Here is an 18,752-nt window from a genome sequence, read left to right as displayed (position 1 = left end):
AGAGTTTATCTGGGGAAGTTAGAACCTGGTTCAGAGGTTTAGTAGCAAATAGTATAGATAGCCTAAGAACTCTCTATCAACAATTCCTGAATAGGTGGGAGAAAAGGAAAGACCCTCTTCAGATTCTATCTGAATACGAAAACCTAAAAAGAGGAACACAAGAAACTGTGCAGGATTATTGCACTAGATTCAACAATGTGTATAATCCCATCCCTCTAGATCTTAGACCCCCACCTGGTTTAGCCTTAATCAAATTCCCAGATGGATTTGATTCTGATATGGCTTTCCAGCTAAGAGAATGAGCCCCTCCTACTTTGGAAGATATGCAAAGCATAACAGTCAGTGTTGAAGCCAACCTGCTATCTAAAAGAGCCAAGGCTAGGAGTGAAAGGAGGATACCATTAAAGGAAGAAAGCTCACCCTTTGAACAAAAGCTAGATGCCATAATTAAAGGAATGGATAGACTAGGAGACAAAGTGGAAACAATTGAAAGGAAATCCCCTTGGGATAGTCAGCAAACCAATACAGGGAGAAATCCTAATTTCAGGAAAAATCAAAACCTGAACACTGGAAAGAATGGTCCTAACCAAAACATTAGACCCCCTTTCCAGGAGAATTATGCAGAAGCTTCCAACTTTGAAGGCCCAGAAGAAGATACTCAAATTAATTTGATGGGGCTTGGTAATGAAGGAGAAGTTTTCTTGACCCAAGAAGATCAAGAGGCCCACATACTTAAACAGTTCCAAACTCAATCAGGGGAATCATTCGACTTTAGAGAAGGATATGACACAGCCATCTTTGAGGTGCACAAGCAATACAACCTAAGAAGTAGGAGAATTGATGTCCCTGAAATGAATAAGCAAAAGGTTCCAAATCAGCCCAAAAAAGGTAAGATAGTAACCACACCTGTACATATTCTTTCTAGATCAAACACTAATCCTTCTAACCCCATAATTGAAGATGTCTTTGATAATCAACCAAACAATAAACAACCCTCCACTTCCCTTCCTTCTAAGGGAACTGTGGAAGAACCTCCAGATGTTGATCTAGGAGAATCAACAAATCATGATTCTACTCTTGAAAAGGAGAAAAACATTGAAAACATTGAAAACAGAGAGAGTACTGTTGTTCGAAATCCAAAGGCCAAAACAGAAAAACCCTTTAATCTAGAAACTGAAGTAGGTAAGCTAAAAATTGCAGTCCCATTGTCTGATTTAGCTAAACATGAGGCCTACCGAACCCAAATCAATAGATTACTGAAAATTACTGGAACTGAAGACTCAGTTAATCTTTTTGATGACCAACCCGAATTAATATTTGGCCCATAAGTGAATAGAAAACCATTGGAAGGAGGAATTCCTCCCTTCTATGTGAGTTTAAACATACATGATAAGATTCTTCACAATGCCATGTTTGACTCTGGGGCATCTCACAATCTAATGCCCAAGTCTGCAATGGAAAAGTTAGACCTAGACATCACTAGACCATACAAAGATCTGTTTTCTTTTTATTCTAGTCAGGTGAGATGTTTAGGATTGATAAAAGACTTGTGTGTTTCATTGGTTCAATACTCTGTAAAAACAATTTTAATGGACATAGTGGTAGCAAATATACCACCTAAATATGGCATATTATTGTCCAGATCCTGGGGTGCTAAGCTTCAGGGGTCTCTTCAATTGGATATGTCATATGCTACTATATCAGTTTTTGGACAACCAAAGAAACTATACAGAGAAACATTAATGAAATACGTAGTAAGTAGTCAAGAAAGACCCCAAAATTTCCCCATCTACTCAGTACACTCTGATATGGATTCGTTCATTCTTTACAATGCAGAAACCAATCCTTCCAATACTTTAGAGGTTTTAGCAGCAGAACCAAAAGAAATTGAAAAAGAAAAATCAATTGTTCATATTCAGGAAATATCAGATAACAAAGAAAGGTCAAATGAAAATGAAAACCCATATCCCACAGTTAAACAAATTCCTACTACCCCAGACACTAATTATGAGCATGAAATCCTTTGGCATTTAGAATTTGATGGCTTAGTCAATAAACTAGGGGCAGGAGCAGGAGTTTGGGTGTACAATTTAGAAAATGATCATGCTGAAGGCCATGCCTACAGATTAAATTTTAAGTGCACCAATAACATAGCAAAATATGAGGCTCTCTTGTTGGGTCTTAAACTTGTCAAAAGATTAGGAGCAATCAGGGTGTCTGTCATAGGGGATTCAGAGTTAATAATCAAACAGATTAAAGGAACTTACTCAACTAGGGATCCTAGACTAGGATATTATAGAGGAACAGTCATAGAAATTCTCAATACTTTTTTGGAAACCCAACTTGCAACTATTCCTAGAAAACACAACATGCAAGCCCACAACCTGGCCATGTTTGTCAGCACCTGCAAATTACCTTTTCAACCTAATCATCAGTATACTGCTAAGATTAGGCATAGACCAGCCATCCCTGATAATTTGAAAAACCAACAGGTTTTTTATAGTGATGAGCATATCAATAATTTTTTAACTTTAGATGAAGAGTTTTCTAACAGTAACATAGATGTTGATACAGTTATTAGTTCTAATCAAATAGATGAGGTAGAAATCAACATTTCAGAGGAAAGTTCAATAAATATGCTTCATCCCACAAAATTCACATAAAAATAAATTCAAGACCTGAAACAAATGGACCTAGATGAAATAATTGAAGAAGAAACAGAGGTTATCAACCTAAAGGACAATCACCTGCCCAAAGGATTGACTCCTCTAGAAGATCTGTTTGATTCCAATGACATTCCCAAGAAACCTAAAATGGAACCATTAAAAGTAGATATTGAAGAATACAACTTAGGAACACAGGATAATCCAAAAATGATAAAATTGTCAAAATCTTTACCTCCTGATCAGAAGCTAAAGTATGTTGAACTTATGAGGGAATTCCAGGATGTCTTTGCCTAGAGTTACGAAGATTTGAAATCCTATGACACCTCTATTATTCAGCACATTATACCTTTGAAAGAAAATCAAAAGCCCTTTAATCAGAAACTCATAAGAATTAACCCTATGTTATTACCATTAATTGAGAAAAAAATCAAACGCGTGTATGAAGTAGGAATTATTGCCCCTATTAGATTTTCAGAGTGGGTGTCTAACTTGGTACCTACTAGGAAGAAAACTGGGGAAATAAGGTTATGTGTTGATCTGAGAAATGTAAATAAGGTCTCTCTTAAAGATAACTATCCTTTACCCAAAATGGATCATATTTTGCAAAGGGTAGTGGGTTCTTCTAGAATTTCACTTTTAGATGGGTTTTTAGGATATAACCAAATCTTGGTTCCTCCTGATGACCAAGAGAAAACTGTTTTTACAACACCATGGGGCACCTTCATGAACATCAAAATGCAATTTGGACTAAAAACGCAGGAGCAACCTTCCAAAGAGCAATGGACATTGCCTTTGCCAAAGAAATTCATGATTTTCTTGTTATATATATAGATGATCTAACTGTTTTTTCTAAATTAGATCAACAACACTTGGACCATCTCAGACAAGTCTTTTTAAAATGCAGGAAATATGGCATTTCTTTGAATCCAAAGAAGTCCTTGTTCGGTCTGGAGGAGGGTAAACTTTTAGGTCACATCATTTCCAAGGATGGCATTCGAATTGACCCTTCCAGGATCGAAGCTATTTTACAGATACCTCATCCAAGAAGTATTAAAGAACTTCAGGCTTTCCTAGGGAAGATAAATTTTCTAAGACAATCTATTTATAACTTAGCTGAACTCATTAGATTAATAAATAACATGCTAAAGAAGGATTCAAGTATAAAATGGACAATAGAGGCCAAGCAATCATTTGAAGAAATTAAAACGGCCTTAACTAGAACACCGGTCCTCACCAGTCCACAATTTGATAGAGACTTCATCATTTTTTCTTTTGCATCAGAACACACCATAGTTGCAGTTTTATTACAAAAGGATGATCAAGGATGTGAAAAAACTATAGCCTTTTTTAGTAAAGCACTCAGAGATGCATCATTAAAATACAAAATAATGGAGAAACAAGCTTTTTCACTGGTAAAAGCTATTAAGGATTTCAAAGTCTACATATTATACTCTCATGTGATAGCTTATGTTCCTAATGCAGTTTTCAAAGACATCTTAACTCAATATGGAATTGATGGTAAAAGAGGTAAATGGATAGCTACCATCTTAGTGTATGATATAGAGATAAAACCCACCAAGCTAATAAAAGGTCAAGGATTGGCTAAACTCATGGCAGAAACTAATTGTCAAGCCCTAGACATAAATGAACTGGATAACAAGCAGGAGATGGTGACTCCACAAATCAGCCAGGCCTTTTCAGACTCACCTTGGTATGTTGATGTAATTTATGTTTTACAAAACCTGTAGGCTCCTCCAGGGTTATCCAGAACCAAGAATAGGTTTTTAAAAATGAAAGCTTCAAAGTTTTGTATCTTAGATAATACTCTTTTTTGGAAAAATCATGAAGGAATTTTGTTAAATTGTTTATTAAAAGATGAAGCTGACAAGGCTCTCCAAGAATTTCATGCAAGAGACTGTGGTGGACATCTCTATTGGAAGTCAACTGCAGACAAAATCCTAAGGGCTGGATTCTATTGGCCAACCTTGTTTGCAGATGTGAAGAGATTTGTAACTTCTTGCCATAAATGTCAAATCTTTGAAGGCAAAAGAAAATTGTTACCTTTACCCCTAAAACCCATTTCCACCGAGAAACCTTTTCAACAATGGGGTCTTGACTTCATTGGAGAAATCCACCCACCCTCTTCTGGCCAACAAAAATGGATACTCATTGCCACTGACTATTTTACTAAATGGATAGAGGCCATTTCTTCTAGACAGACCAATGACACTGTGATCATAGGTTTCCTAGAAACCAATATTTTGTCCAGGTTTGGTTGTCCCACTAAAATCATTATTGATAATGCTGCAGCCTTCAAGTCAAAGAAAATGATTAGTTTCTGTAACAAGTATCACATTACTCTAGGCCATTCCACAACCTACTACCCTCAAGGGAATGGACTGGTAGAATCTTCCAACAAAAGTCTAATTAATATCATCAAAAAACTGTTGGAAGAAAATAAGAAAACTTGGAACAAAAAATTGATCAATGCTCTGTGGGCAGATAGGCTTACAACCAAAAAATCCATTGGAACCAGTCCTTATGAATTAGTATATGGCATGGAGGCTGTTTTTCCTTCATCACTAGGAGTTCCTGTCATGAAAATACTCCAAGAAGCTCAATTGGAACCTAATAATATTCAAAGAAGGATAAACCAAACTATCAATTTGCAGCAGACTCGGGAGGAGGTGTACCAAAGATCCCAAGTGTTGCAGGAGAAACTTATGAAGATATTTGATAGAAGAACTAGGGCAAAAGATTTCTACCTTGGAGATAAAGTGTTAAGATGGGATTCAAGAAGAGAGGACAAGGGAAAACATGGGAAGTTTGACTTCCTATGGAAAGGACCATACATCATCTATGCTTTCAAAGTAAACAATGCATATCTTCTTAAAGAATTAGATGGTACAGAAGTAGAAGAAGGACCAGTCAATGGTCGGATGTTGAAGCATTACATTGATCCCACTTACTAATGTTACCATGTTCGTCACAGTACATATTATATTTTTTGTAATGTCATAGTGTTGATTGGATAGTAATATTTTGGGGTTGAAGCCCGAAGAGAAGGCCCTAAGCTTCAAGAGTATTATTATCATACATATAAATAAAGCAACAAGGAAAAGAAGATTGTAGAGCACATTCAAAGTCATTCAAAAGCCACTGATCTACTGTTCTTGACTTTCCACCAGGGAAAGCCATCCCCAAGTGGAGCCATTGTTATGCCCCTATACCAATAGGTGTCATATATCATGATTGACTTGGTTTAGCTTTGAAATATGTTCATACCTTTACTTGTTGCAAAGGTTTTCCATATTTGTAAAAAATAAATAAAAATAAAAAATAAAAATAAAAAAATAAAAATAAAATAAAAATAAAAAAATAAAAAAATGTAAAGAGGGTATACCCTAGAAAAAGAATAAAATGGTAAAAAGAATAAATGAGAGGTCAAAAATGAAAGAAAATGAACCCCAACCAAAAGAAAAGACCAGGAAAGTGTGCAAGTCTAAATGCCACTACTTTTTTACTTTTGTATAATAAAAATTGTGTGCAGCTTGTCACCTATGCCACAATTCATGAATAGTCAAATAGTTTAAGCTTGACTAGTTCATATTTTCAATTTCATGTTGTAGAAATAGAGAATAAAGATCTGACCAAACAGTTTAATCTTGGCAGATAAGTAGATGGGTAGAATGAATAAAAGAAGCTCAACAATTTAATTTGAGCCCTTGGATGTAATAAGTGTAGATTTAGATAGGTATCATTATGTAAAAAAAAAGAAAGTTTGATAAGGGTTTGCCAGTCTAAGTGCACCCTAATAAAGAAGTGAAAATTCTAGGTTAAAGTAGGTAGGGTAAGTAGATGATGGTTGCAGAATAAATGTGTGGTGAATGATAAGTTTAAATGTGTAAATATTTTACTTTCATCACAAGGCAAAGGCATGTATCACATGGAAGGCACATCAAGCAAGCAAAGTCAAAAATAATTAACTTCCCTACTCATTTCCCCTAAATCTTCACTAATTCCCTAAGTACTAAAGGTAATTACCAAAGTTAGAGGGGCTCAGAGCATTTCTCTGACTTTTGGAGGGACCGGACCCTCGGCCCAATAATTTATAATGCCTAAGTACTTAAGCCCCTTCATCAATATTCACCCCCCTTCATAAGTTATTCATTTCCCTAATAAATCTTTTCCTAAGTAAAATCCTATTTTACTTAGGGAAAATAAAACACTTTCCATATAAACCCTCATATTCACTTAGCCTAAGTTTTAAATATATAAATATATATATATATATATATATATATATCTATATGTTTTAAACTTAGCGCGCATTTCACAAAGTCATATTAACCACTAATTCATATTATTATATAATTCCCCTATATAAAGGTTACCCACTCCCGTATTATTATAAGCATGCAAAAACCCCAAATATTACATATCCCGCCTCAATGGTTAAATATAATCATAATAAAGTCCATAAACGGAATTAGTTAACCAATCTGTGGTTAATTAAGAATCTGACCCCCCGCCATGCTAAAACAAGGATTAATTAATCCCCACGATTAATTAATAACTTTTCGAACCAATCAAACCGCCCCCGATATGATTAACTCCTTTAATTATATTGGGCCTACCCTCCGTTAACCTTCCGCCACTTCACCTCCCTGACATTCGTCCGATCGGATCACGCAGATCCGACGGTCATCACGCATATCGCACGGGCCTCCGCAGTCGACCTTTAGCGGTGATGGCAAGCGGTTTAGTGAACAGTACCATCGCTACGTGTCACACAGCGTATGGAATCACACGGTCTCGCCCAAATACCACCTACCCTCCACTAGCGATGCGATGAAAACCGCTTACCGCCTCCCGCTAAAGACAAAACATCAAATCACCACCCCGCTAATGCCATCTGTCCAAATCCCAAACCCGCCAAAAGCTTTGACTTTGCATAAAAACAAAGTTAAATAGTTTTTCGTCCTTATTCTAAAAGCGCATGCATGCAACCCGAACGTTGAAGTCGACCAGCTTGTACACCAATCGTCAGCCACCCTGAAACTTGCAGTTCGACGTCGCTCCAGTTCACCATTTACATCCAGTGAACCTGCATTCCATTTCCCATCACTGAAAAACAGGTATTTACCAGTTTCCATCCAGAAACCCTGTAGATACTTGATTTCCTCTGCAATTATTTTGAAAAACCTAAAATTCATTATAATTCAGTTGCTGAACTCAGAATTGAAGACTCCCAGAACCCTCTGTTTTCATCAACTCCACTTGAAAACCCCATTTTCCTATCTGAATCCACAAGAACCAGAATGGAAACCCCTGTGGCCCTCAGTATAGCGCCCATCACTACCCCCCATCGTGATTTGGATTATCTGCCTTTAGTAGATAAAGATTTTCAAATAAAATACCTTGAAACTGGAAGAAGCTCCTTGAAAGTATTATGTCAATGCCGGGACAATTCACTGAATGGTTCCGATCCCATAGGACTTTGGGAATCAAATCTCCCAAGGTACATGCTCCCTTCTGTGAATATTTTCCCTGACATTATCCATCAATGTCACGCCAATTACAATCCCACCCTCAAAGCAATAATGTCCCCCAATCAAACTGTTCTCTTCACAATTATTGCAGATTCAATCAATGAGATGCTTCAGTTTCAACCCAGTCAAGACCTCACCCCCATTTCCCTTGGAGAATTACTAGACAAATCATACAAATTGTCCCATTCTGAACTCAGTTGCCTTGGCCAAACCTTTATGGATAAGCAACATCAACACAAAGATCCTCCTCCCTATTTATCAGTTTTCTTCACACAGATAGGTAATATAGTGGATATGATAGCTACAGTCATGGGTTTCAATACTAGTGAGTATGTGGATGAATTGACCCTAGTTTTGATGTCCATTTTTACCCCTGGTCAGCCTCCTGCTGTCAAATATAATTATGCTTCTTTCATTGCTGAGAAAATCCATGACCAATTCATGAGGTTGGAAAATGAAAAGGTATTCAAGTATTCTACATTCATATATCACCTTTTCCTTTACTATCAGTCTGACAAGTTCCCATTCTCTGTAAATAAACTTGATACAAAGGGCAATCCCAGATCAGTTATTTTTTGGACTTCCATCTTCCATGATTCACCTGGTCCATATTCATACAATGAATTCATTGACCAGTTTGTCCACCCAGTGACCACCATGCTGACAGGAAGTCCTCCTCCTCGGATTAATGATGAAATCAAAATAACCCTTCAGCTCTCTAAGCAATACGAGATAGGTGACTGGTACTTCTACCATAATCACACAGAGATCAGAATTTATTGTTGTGAACTCCCTCCGTTCAAACTACCAAAGTATGTTCATATGAGGTTGTTTGCCTTGGAATATTGTAGGCAAATGTTGAACTCTGATCAGACTCATTTCACCAAGGCCAAGAAGAAAGCACAATTAAGAATTAAAGACCACCTAGGCCCATTTGTCTGCAACAACAGAGAAGCAGGCAATAGAGCAGAAGAAATCCTAGAAAGAATGAGATTAAGTAAATTTTTTGCTTGAAGATATTATCCACGAGGTTTCATTTGTGATAGGAGAATGAAACATAAGTTGTCACCATATTTTCATCACAGAATCCCTGAAATAGAGCAATATGCAAATATGGATGAATGGAGGGAAGGAACTCTAGTTGAAATGGATAGTGATCAGGTTGATGTAGAGAATGTGATGAAAGACTTAGAAAAGAGACTTGACTTGGACTCTTGTGAACAGGTACCAGTTCAAACTTCTGAGAAGCCAACACCAGAACCTAGTGCCTCTACAGCAGATACTTCTCAAAGGCACTCACAGGAAACTAGTGAACCCCCAACAGAACCACCACAGGAACAAGATCAAGGAAACAATACTCCAGCATCAGGACAACCAGAGATGTCAGAGTAGCCTTAAATCTCTGAAGAACAAGCCCCACCACAGCCTCATCCTACTCAGGTTAATATGGGAGACCCCCCAGTTTTGCAGACTCCTCTGAATGAGGAAAAGAGCTTAAAAAGAGACAGGGAAGTAGCTACCCCTGCCAGTGGTCCTTCAGACCAGCCTGGTGCTAAGAGGCACAGGCTAAATCCATATTCAGAGGAAGAATTTTTTGAGGAAACAACAGGGAGTTTGAGAAAAGAAGGTGGAGACAGTCTACATACATCCCCAATAGGTGGGACACCTTCCAGTTCACAAAGACAAGAGCTTGAATGACAATAGAGTGTCGAAGTTTCATCTTTCAGATCTTCATATGACAAAACCATAGACATCAAAGGAAAATTCAAGGAGATAAAGGCCAAAAATGAACAGCTGAAAACCCAAGCCTACACTCAATACTTGAAGATGGCCCCTACTAATCAAACTAGATTGATGTCAGCTTATTACATCAAAGAAGGGAAAACACAGATGAGATTTCTAAAGCCTATAGTACAGCAGCCCAAATCAATTGTAGACTACCTTAAGACTGATTTTGAGGTCTTAGCCAAAGATATCCATCGCATAGATCAGATAGAACCCCATAAGCAAACTAGGGAAATGGTTTATTCTACATTAACGAGCAAGGCCATGATGGCACATAGGTTGGAGAATTCACTGAACAATACTACTGCTCAATTACAACTGGAAAGGGCCTCCTCACAGGCAAAGAACAACAGATCAAATCATTGGAAGATTTGATTATTGAGTTGGGCCATAACCCAAAGGATATCAAAGCTGCAGAGGGCCTAATAAAGAAAAAGAATGAAGATAAATTTGCACTGAGAAAGCAGTTGAAACTGCCACCACTCATGCACCCACAGACTACTGAGGTAATTGAGAAGAAGAATGACGAAGAGCTTATGGACTTGGTCCTAAAGCTAAATGAGCAAATGAAAGAGACATAACAAGAATTAGAGAAAACACTGCAAAGCATGCAGAGTGAGTCGACCTCTCAGCCTCAAAATGTAGTGCCAGTGGTTTCTACAGCAGTCCCTTCTACATTGGCAACTGCTCTAGCACCAAATGTCCCTTTGGCAACAACTGAAACTATTGAAGTAACAGGTACAGGTACAGGTACATCATAGGTAGGAACCTCAAGTCAGAGCACAGAAGAGTTGATCAAGTCCATGGAGGAAATGAAGCTCCAAGTCTCTAAACTACAAAAGGTAAAAGAGAAATTCATTACTTTAGAGCAAAAGTATGATGTGTCAAAATTCAATTTTGCTGAAGAGGTGAGGAAAAACAAAGGCTTGACTCAACAGGTTAAAACACTGGAAAAAGATCTTACATTTGAAAAGCCTTTGACTGATATCAGAAAGATATTATGGACCAACATCATTGAATCAATCAATGATGTTTGGTCATCAATTCAAATTATTTTTTAACAGATTGACTTAGTGAAAGTTGCTCTTCAAGAGATTGAAAAAACCAAGGAAGAGCTAGGAGGGAAGCCTGAAGAAGCTATCAGGTTAATAAACTTTCTAAACAACAGAAACAGGTATCAATTGGAACAGCTAAACATTGAGGATAGAACTAGTACTATCCTTGAAATAAATAAAGTACTGACCAAAAGTACTCTAATGCAAAACCTGGAATGAAAATGTCAAAATATGCAGGAAGACATAGATGAATTTATGGGGAAATTTAGCATCATATAGAGTAAAGGGCTTCCAAGTCCTTTAGTCATCAATGACAAGCTAATGAGGCAAGATGATTATGTCAACAAATTATGTCAGTATGCTAACAATCAACCTAGTTCCTTTGCCAGTTCATCTGCACCCAAGGCATTACCCACAGGGAGAGTTCTCTATGATATTTTGGAGAACCTTTTTTATGTTGAGCATAAAGTGAGGCACTTGTTTCCAGTGCAACCAAATTTTGTAAAATACACAGAAGTAGATGAAATCTTCAGAAAACAGACAAGGACCAGAATACAAAGAGATGATTGGTGGACCAACATGACAAATATTTTATGATTTACCAGGGTAAAAAGTGAAGTAAAATTGAAGTATTTACCATAGTCAATTTTGGTAAAAGAAGATGAATGATGATCAAACAGGTAAAGAGTATCAGTCGCAGGTAAAAGAGTGTCAGTGAAAAGCCAAAATCAATCATCCAACACAGAATTACAAGAAAGACAGCAAGATGCACATTCATAGGACCTGCCTCCAGCTCCTTCAACAAAAACAGGGACAGGAACCAAGCAGTTCACATTCAATTTCTACTTTTGAGACCATCTGTCTCTACATTCATGTAAAAGATATTTAGTTTTCCTAGAATATATCTCTCTTTGTTAGGAGATATTTTGATGTAAATTTTGTATAAGTACTTCCTCATTCGAAGTACTGAGTGTGGATTCTTAGACATTTCTGTAGACTCTTTATTTTGGAATAGAAATGTTGTTGAACAACTATTGTATGGCTGGCTGGACAAAGTAATAAAGCAAAGGACTTTTACAGGATTCCTGTGTCAAACGAGAAACAAATAAGTATTCTATATCTTATGTTTTTACAGTTTTCTTGTTTAAATATTCATATGTGTTCCATATCTGAATGATAAACGAAAAAGTATATTTCAGAAAGAGCTTTACTGCATTCTGTCTTTAAAATTGTTTATATTCTTAATGTTTTCTTCTAAGCTATCATAGGTAGGGAATTCTTAATTGCTTCCTGCTTTTTAGTTTATCACTGTGACCATTTAACAAAGAATTCTTAATTGCTTTTTGTTAATGAGCACCCACTTTCCCTCATCTTGAACTTTGTTGAAGGATTCTTAATTGCCCTTCCTCCCTTTCAAGACCATTTCACCCTTTCAAGTTATCATTTGTATCTTGTTTAGCTATCTTGCCTTGTGAAGCCCTCCTTTGTTGAATCAACCTGATCTAGTTAAGCCATCTTCAGTTGACTCCATAGCCCAATGGCCTGAAATACCTTGTTCTATCCATTTGCTCCTGAATTCCACCACCAAACAAAATCAAAACCCCCAAAGCTTTCATAACTAGCCTAATATCCCATAAACAAAGCTAAATCTTAAAGAGAGAGCCCTCTTTGAGTACAGATTGGCTAGATTCTGTACTTAAAAGTTGGTTTGTGGTTACCTCAGACCCCTTTCCTTCTTCTGACAACTTCAAGGAAAATATGAGTGATAACATTGTACAAGGAAGAGATTATATTATTGTGATATTCATGTTTCTCCTTCAGGATCCCACCCAAGAGTGTATTCATCTGCCAGTGAAAAGTAATGGAGTTCAAGTATTGGTTTCATATTCCCCTAGTGTGTCCAAGGTTAGGAACCCAACTGGCTGCCTCAGGCTCAATTTCTTAATCAGAGTAGGCTTGTCAGTCACTAGTGGTCAAGGCTTCAAGTTGATGGATTCGTTCTTGAATTTCAGGAGGAGTGGTGAAGTGGAAAATGGTTACGACTTCTTTATCTTGGGCTTGGGCTGATAGTCGGCCCAATGGATATCTGCCTTTAAACCCTCAGTAGTAGTGCATTCATTGTCGGGGGCATGTTGCATTGGATTACCAAAGGTTGGGATAAAATTCTTGCCCAAAAATTATAGGGATTGAAAATGAGGAAACCAAATAAAGGTAAAATCCGAGGAGGCACAAATTTCCGGGAAGGTCTATGATGAATTATTATGAAAAAACAACCATGGGAGGGGGGGGATGGGATACTCCAAAAAGGGTCCAACAACCACTACAAGGCTACAACACCAAAACAACTTTTGAGCTTGTGCTCAGTGTACTACATGCCAACACCTACCAAAAAGAAGCAAAACCAGTGAAGAAGTTGTCAAAATCAAAGGAACTGGACATAGAAAGAATTACTCAATGTTGACCAGCATGTTAGGCATGAACCTGAATCATCATGAGAGATGGATGAAGGATGTCATATCTTGCTCCTGCAATGTATGTTGCCGTAGTTATTGTCAATGCCCCAAGTGATGTATCCATTGTGTTCCTCAGACTTTTCCCCTCATTTCTCAATGTCCAGTGCATGAGCAGGAGAATGAAAAACCTAGAGGCTAAGCCTCCTAAATTTTGGTGCACGCCAAGCCATGGCCATGGAAAAAATATACCTCCCTCACCAAAGAGGAAACCCACAAACTACACAATAGCTCCCTATCTTTGTAGATGGATACAAGCCCCTCCCAAAGGAATTGTCCCACCTATAGTGAAGGTATATCACAGGCATAACAGAAAAACCTGAGAGCAATTTCTCTCATCCCATAACACTTAGAAGGGGAATAATTTGTCATGCAATTGAAAGGTGGTAATAGCTATTTGCATGTGTGTTTCATGGGGTGGGTTGGCCATTCCAACCCCCCTCCCCCCTCCAATACCCCTAAATGTGATGGGAAGTGGCAGGGTGGAAGGCTCATATCCATCATCCATTTTCCCAAATCCCAACACCCCAGTTGGGGACAATTATATTCAATTAGGAAGATTTGGAATGGTTCCTTCTTGTTGGACCACTTCTCATCGAGCCATACCATTTCCAGATGGATTTTTTTTTATCTTGGAATCCCATGTTAATTAGGAAGTCAACGACTTTATTACCAGATCATCAAGAGTGTGTGGTTATGACAAAAGGGATAAATCAAACCAGTCTTTGAATGTTGGAGATAAGGTTTTCTAGTTACAACTCTTGAATAGTTTTTGTATTGGGGTCCCATGGATTATTTTCCTAAATGTTGAGATAACTAGCTGGGAATCACCATCACACTACAAGTTTAAGTAACCTTAATTTTTTTCCAAGCTCAAACCCCAGTCCAAACCAAGAAATTTTACCACATTATTACTTATGATACCTCAGTTTCCAATATACATCTTTAAGGCTTATCCTTCATATCATAAAAGATCCTTGCATAACATGCTTGTCTAGGATTTATTTTAGAGGCACCATCAAAATTTAACTTCACAAAACCTATTGGGGGAGGGGTAAATATTATAGGAGAGACAATCTGAGATATGGGAGTCTTTTAGGGCATTTTAGAGATCATTAATGGTTAGTGCTATAGTTTTTTCAATATCCCCAATTCATGTTGATTAGCTTTCCATTCCTCCTAAGTCCAGTCTTCTGAGAGGATGGTATCCCTGGAATTTTGCTTGCTATTTTTCCAAACCTTCTCATCTTAATTTTCCTTTTGTTCGAATATCCCTTTGTTTCTTTCTTTCCAAGTCACCCACATGAAAAATCTTGGAGCTAGATTCCATGCATAATTCATGATCTTGGTGGCTCTGGAAAACTTTAAAATTTGATTTATTCAAAATATAATGAAACCAATACCAAGTTGTGGTGTTCATCGATGTGATTCTAGTAACTTAGATGACACTCAAATCCGAGTCTATATGACCAAATTATCACAATTTGAAGTTGATAGGAAAAGCAAGAAAAGAGAGCCCGCAACATGCCACATGGTATCCCAATTAGCAGTTGGGACTTGCAGTTGACATATCACCCACTAGGTTCACCACATGGCAAGAAACGTTGGTCAAAAACTTGATAATGGATTAAAATCATATATATTAAAATAAGGCTAAATAAACCATATAAAACAAAACAATATATATATATATATATATATATATATATATATATATATATAAATACCCCACATAAAAAAATATATATTAAAAAGAAAAATTAAACAAACAAAAAATGTATATTATAAAATATGTGGGGTGTATTTAACAAACATACCATATATATGTATATGGTCCAACAAATTTTATTATGGGGTGAAACACCAACGAAAATGTTGGTGGAACACACATATATAAATATGGTAACAAACCAACCATATTCAATGACAGATTATTATTGTTTGGTCACCTATTGGATGGTCAAGTCTTCAATGGTTAATGTTATAGTATCAATCGGGATTTAATACAAAATGGTTATTGGTTAGTTCCAACAAAACAATTATTGTTATATTAAAATGGTTTAATATATATATACACATATATATATAGTCAACAAGGCCACAGGGTTTGGAACTAAGGCTACCCTTTAATTCACACTTAATATAGCACCGAAAACTAACAAGCCAATGACCCATTCTTTGTATAGTTCGTCAGACCACGAATATTTAAGCCTTCAACATTCATTCGAATGGGGCGGAGCGGAGCCGTGAGGGATGAGTTAGCAGAATGATGAAGTCGTGGAACCAAGAGGGTTTGGAACCATGACATTGAAACCCTAACTCGCTCGAGAACTAGGGGGGGAGAACCTTTCTCAGACACATTTTTCAAGACATAATATTCCATGCAAAATCTTTGAGGAATCTAGAAGATTCCCTATAGAGCTAGAATTGACAATGTTAGAATGGGGACAATTTTATACTCATTTTAACCAGAATTTCCAAGGATCATAATGGCGTAGTCATTTTTTGCATCTGGGCAGCATAACTCAGGGGTCATGGCATAAACCCGCTTTCATCATTAATTGTTATGGCATGAAGTTTAAAACAACAATGCACCTATTAGAAGTAATTCATGTCTAAAGTCAAAAGTCTCAAGAGGAGGAGACAGATATACTGGTGTTGTGATTGCTGCAATTTGAGTAGCCGAATTTCAAGTCACTCCCAGGAATGGAGGTATAATTATGTATTTTTCCATGTACTTGTCTTTCTTTTTTATGAGATGAATGAAGCGACCTCCCCACTATTAAAGCAAGGTCCAAATACATAGTCCACACTAGATGAACTTCGTTATCGAACTTTTGTGTGCATTGTCTTATGACCTCCATTATGTTTCTTCTTCTTTATGTGTTCGCATACATGGTTTTTGCATTCTCTTTCATGCAATTATGCAAACATCAACCGAAGAAAAGATCTTGGTTAAGTCGATAACTCAAAGATATTAGATCAAGTTTGGTATTAGAGCGGTCTTCTTTCTTATGTGAATTATGAGTGTGAATGATAACCAAGAACAAACTCAAACAGGGAGAAGGAAAAATTATGTCCTTTGATCCAGAGATTGGGCGTGCAATACGAAGAAGGAAAATGGCAGATTATAATGTGTGTATTGAGAATTAGCGAGTTTTCATAAAAGCTTTCTACACCATGGAAAATAAGGTAGATAAATTGTTTGAAGATTATGAGAGGAGATTGGTAAAGAAGGAAAAGAAGAAGGAAGAGAAGGCAGAAGATAAAGTGTCAGCTAATCAAGGAAATGGTGGAGAATCTCTTGAGTTCAAGGTAGAGGGCATGCATATGTAAGTTCGCAGCAAGTCAGCAAGCCGGTTTCTTATCCATCCCAGCCGGGGTTGGATTAGGGAGATGGGGGACACCCATTTGCTAACAGACAAGATAGATGTATCCGCTCAATCCAGAACCCTTCAAGACAGACCCGAGAGAGAAAGAACCATACCCCGGATGGGAGTGCTTTGAACCATGGTGGCTATGCGCATGCAGTTTATGGATGGTTTCACGCAATCAGTGGTGAACGCTTTTAGTGAATGGCGTCGAACGGCTTCTATTAACGACGAAGTGTAGTGAGTGAAACAGTGGTTTCTATGTAAGTTACCCACGTGAACACCTCTAGAATCAATCTCTACATCAATGCATAGATATACATATGATACTTGCATCTCTATGTGATACTCACATCTCTACGTTTGATTGAACGAAAGCTAATTTCTCTTTATTGCACTTTATTGCAACGGAGCTTACTCTATGGAACTTACTCTACAGACTACGGCAAGTCAAAAAAGAAAGACCTTAAGAAGGCAAGACCTTAGTGCTAAGTAACCTACCTCCATCAACATCTTCAAGTGAAAGTTCTTCTTCTTCATCATTGTTTGTGCTATTTTATCACTCTTAAAATAGCTGAATCACAACCATTAATTGTTAATCAGGGTACGTCCTTTTTTTCAAAGGAGTTTGCACTGTCTGTGTCGATACATGAACAGTCAGGTAACACAAAAATGTCACTGAACACACTTGCATAATTCTTAAAACATTCTTGAAGAAATGAAACTCACACTTGCAGAAATTAAAGAACACACTACAAAAATGAAACTCATTCAACAAAGAAGAAATTCACACTTCATAAGCTTCATAAAAGAAATAGGCGCACCATGTATTATTAACTAGAGTGCAGCGATAATATAAAACAACATACCATAAATCTGAAAACAGAAGTGTGTCTATTCCACAATATATGCAACGACAATAAGAAATTCACATCAACATCTAACAATGTAAACTTTGAAACGAGAACTGATACTGTTACCCGTTTCGTAGAGATAGCAAAAAAGTGACCCGATTTTGAAAATGGGCGATGCAGAACACATATTTTTTTTAGAGCATAGTTTTTGGCACTTTAAATTTTTTTATGTACATTACGTTTTAGAATGTTAGTGATTTGCACGCTGATTTAAAAAAGTGGTGATTCTGCATCAGACCCTTTTTTTAAAAGACTTATTTTTTTACTTTAAATTTTCTAATGTATGAAATGTAAATAATTATTTTCTAAATTTAACAATTTTTGACACTTTAAATTTTTTAATGTATTAAGTGTGGATATTTTTTTTTAAATGTTACATTTTTTTACACTTTAAAATTTTTTATGTCAATTTTTTTTTTACATAAAAAAAAAAAGCAAATATAAATATAAAACAATTAAAAAAAATCTCGTAAACAAAAAATAATAATAATAATAAAAGTCAATAAAAACTTAAAAAAAATAAAATCAAGATTAAATATATATATATATATATATATATTAAAAAAAAACAAAAAAAACAAAAAAAAAACAAAAGCAAAAGCAAAAGCAAAAGCAAAAACAAAAACAAAAACAAAACAAAACATTTTAAATTTAAAATATATATATGTATTGGATTTAAAAAAAAACCATTTAAAAATAAAAAAAAACATATATTTTCGATTTTTAAAAAATAAAAAACATTTAAAACTTTAAAAAACATATATTTACGATTAAAACTTTAAAAAACATATATGCACGCAGCTCCGCCACCTAGGGTCGCGTCGCCACGTGAGGCCGGGCGGTGGCTATCTGATTCCGAGAATCTGATAGCCACCCCCACAAGCGGTCAAGCAGTGGCT

The sequence above is a fragment of the Pinus tabuliformis genome, chromosome X (genome assembly GCF_031772625.1).
Source record: "Pinus tabuliformis cultivar Carrire ecotype Pingquan chromosome X, CPIR1, whole genome shotgun sequence".
Taxonomy (NCBI): domain Eukaryota; kingdom Viridiplantae; phylum Streptophyta; class Pinopsida; order Pinales; family Pinaceae; genus Pinus; species Pinus tabuliformis.
Note: the sequence above shows the minus strand (reverse complement) of the source record.